Source organism: Adiantum capillus-veneris, chromosome 26 (assembly GCF_014529385.1).
Source record: "Adiantum capillus-veneris isolate H3 chromosome 26, ASM1452938v2, whole genome shotgun sequence".
Taxonomy (NCBI): Eukaryota; Viridiplantae; Streptophyta; class Polypodiopsida; order Polypodiales; family Pteridaceae; genus Adiantum; species Adiantum capillus-veneris.
The window spans coordinates 27841949-27845678 of record NC_140956.1 but is presented as its reverse complement, the minus strand read 5'-3'; positions in this window follow the sequence as shown (position 1 = coordinate 27845678).

Here is a 3730-nt window from a genome sequence, read left to right as displayed (position 1 = left end):
TTTTAAACATGGCAAAAGCTCTTCTCCACCACTCTCTACCCTTGCTCTCTCCATTGAAGATACTATGCTAGTGTTCCCCATCGTCCTTACCCTCTCTCACTCTCATTGAGTATACCATATCCCCAAATCTATACATCCATTCTCTCCCCCAATCCCCAACGGACAAATTGTAAATGACATAAACTATATCCTTATCTCCCTTGTGGGCAAGCAAAAGCAATGGACAAGCCCAAGTATGACATAGACAACCCACAATAGTTGTGGATCCAAATGTTAGGAGATGACTGAGGCAAAAAATCCTCCTCTTAAATGTCCTACTAGAAATGATGTGCCCAATCCTTGCCCCATGGTGGCTTACACAATGGTTGCTCATTTCCACTTAGCATGCACATAGATCATGAAGATGGTAAAATGAAATGGCAACTAAAAACCACTTGAGCATCTCTTTTAGCGTTGGTTATTGCTTGACTTTGATTTTTTTTACTTGATTGTTGGCATGATGAGCATGTTGGCGTGCTGGGTTTGAATTGGTTTATAAATGCTTTGCATATTTTAAGATATTGATAATAGTGATGGTTAATATAATCGACCAATTAACATTTTTATGATAAACTATCAATGTTGGGGTAATTTTCTTGGCAAGCAACCAAGAAGGGGTAACCAATGCTAGTTAGTGCATTGTAACTACTAGTAGTAGATCTTCATTCTGCAAGGTGACCAATGTCAATCGCAAGATCTCATTAGAGTAACTTTCTAAGGATTGTACCTAGATACTATGGACATTAATCAAGGTTGACTGGAGGATTGCATTGGGGTAGCTACTTAATGATTGGACCCATTTCCTAGGTAGGAAATAAGGTTCCTAACTGAGGATTATGGCACGATAGGGTCCTTGTGAGGCAACTTCGTAAGGATTGCGCCTAGAGCCGAGGTAGGAGTTAGGGTTCCTATTTGAGGATGCATAGTAGGATAGCGTGCTTGTGAGAGTAACCACCTAAGGATTGGACCTAGATCCTAAATAGGGAATAGGGTTCTTGTCTAAGGGTACATAGTGGAGTTTACTAGTGGGCTATGTCTGGATGCCTCCCCATGCCACAAGTTGTGAAAACAAGGATAGCATATTCCTCCATAAGGGAATAACTTGGTGTGCCAAGGTACCAGCCAAGTTAGGTTTTTTTAATAAATATTTTCTTGGTGATGTTTAATGGAATCACTCTATCAACTTATCCCTTGTAGGTAATAGAGTCTTTTGGAGTTTGTTTTCTCTCAAAAAATTATTCCTTCCCATGCTCTATGCTTGAATCTTGTATTCAAACTATGCTAAATATTTCTAGAATTTTAACACGACTGTCATTATTGATCGAGTTATTGATACGTGTTGGGAGCCAAATAACACTTTCTTAATATAAAAATAGTTCTCATCTCCATACGGGCTCCTTTGTACCATTAAAAGGGTCTAGAAAAAGGTCATGTGGCTAAGAGCCTGTGGGAGTAGGAGCCTATGGGTGTTTCTATTCTAGGAGTGCACATAAGCAGTGTGAGGAATTGCTATATAAGAGGGTTGAGAGGAGCAGTAGGTGTGCAATCTGAGTCTGAGACTGTGGCAAAGGGCTAAGACCTTATAGTGGTATTAAAGCTCAATTGCTCTTTTTTAGTCATGCAAAGCCCCTTGATGCTCAAAATAGCACCAGTGCCATTTTTTTGCAATAATGTTGTGGTGGGAGATGACCCTTGTGAGGAGGGACAGGAAGAGTGTAACTCCGTCATTTTCTTTATGTGTGGTGTCAAACTAATGCACAAAGGCATCTTGGGTAAATTTCCTTTCTCCTTTGTCACCCCTCAGGGCATGTAGCAAGCAAAGCATGTATTTCTTACTGCCCTTCATTATTTGGGTAACCCTGTCGCCATAGATTCTTGCTATTTTCACACTTAAGGGTGCTCCAATTTTGGGGTTTGAAAGTTTATGGCCAAAACCCTTGACAAGGGAAGTTCACACACAAAAGGTGGACTTGACAAAGGTTGGCAATGTTGAGTTATGAGTAATTTAACTTAAAAATATTTTTTTTATTATGTGTACATGTTGGGGGTACTTTTTAGGGGGAAATAGAGTTTTTTTGAAAGTTTTTGAAAAAATCATTTTTTTGACCTCTTTGACCCACGGATTTGCTTAGGTGGCATGGGAGAGTTAAGAGGCCACTTACAAGTTGGCCAAAAAGCTAGAGAGAGAAGACCCCCTACCCCCCTACTTTTCAAATGGTTTACCCCCCCCCCCCCCCCCCTTTCTCCCTACCTTTTTAGGGGTCAAAGGTGGAGGAGACCCTACCAAAATAGCCCCATTCAAAGCCTTTGTCCCCCTTAATCTTGGCAGGCTTCCTTTAAATTAGGGATTCTTACAAGGCCCATGGAGAGTCCATTTTTTTCCTAATGTTGGGTCCTGTAAGAAATGCCATGTCAACGAAGAGAGATAATAGAAAATTCATTTTAACCCTTTTTTATACATGTTTACTAAAACCTGGATATCTTATTCATGCAAGGTACATTTATTAAAAAACCCAAAAATTATTCCAGTCATGATAACACTTCATTGTGCACGGAAACTACTGAATTCAATGCCCAATATCTCAGTCTTCTACGTTCTTTAAAACTAAGCTCTGTTTCCTCGCCTCCTTCCCCCCCATTCCCTCCTGCGTTCTCTCACCCACGTGAGATATTCAAATTTCCATTCTTCTATCGTCCCCACCTCCTTCTACACACAGTTTTGATCAATCATGTCTCAGTCGACACTTGTAGCTTCTCCACGAAAAACTTCTACGAGGAATAAGAGAGATGTATATCACATGCACTAACGGCCGATTTTTGAAACCGCAGTCGCAAGAACCAACCCCAATGGGGGAGGAGCACAATACCAAGAAAACAATAATAAAAAAACGTTTTTACATTCACCACCATCCCTTCTATGCTTGCCCACAGCGGGCCGCCTCTCTGTCTGGCCACACCCCTCCATTATCACCAGAGGACAAGTCCTCTCTTTCTCCTACTCAGCTCTGCCAACCCACTATCTCTCTCTCTCTCTCTCTTCTTGCTTCTGTGTCACCTAGCCCAATGGGCGCATAAAACAAACCCTTTTTCTCCCTTTGGCGAGGCCACCATGCTTGGACAAGAAGTCTCTTCCTCTCTCTCTTTCATTATTCACTCTCTCCCTCTCACCCCTCTTGTCCATACCCCTCTCGTCCGTACTCCTTTTTCTCCCTCTGGAGGGTCGCTACTCCCTCACCCTATTCCCCTCTCCCCTCTCATCCACACACTCTCGCCACCTCACCAGCCCCTCTTCTCCCCTCTTGTTTGTCAACCTCTGGCGGGCCGCCACTCACCCAAGCTCCCCATCTCTCTCTCTCTCTCTCTCTCTCTCTCTCTCTCTCTCTCTCTCTCTCTCTCTCTCTCTCTCTCTCATCCCCCCAGCCCCATATTTCTTCCCCCCATCCCCTCTACTCGCCCCTCGCTAACTCTCACACTTTCTCCCTCGCTCTCGGTGTCAATCGAGCAGCCCATGCGGGTACAGCCAATAATTTTTCTCTCTTTCTCTCATAGCATCCACCTAGCACACACACACACACACACCCCTTCACCCTCTCCCTCACCCTCACCCCCCTGGCCCGCTACTCCCTCACCCTATTCCCCACCCCATTGACTCTTGGCCCCCCCTCTCGTTCTCTGTCGGCCAGACAGCTCG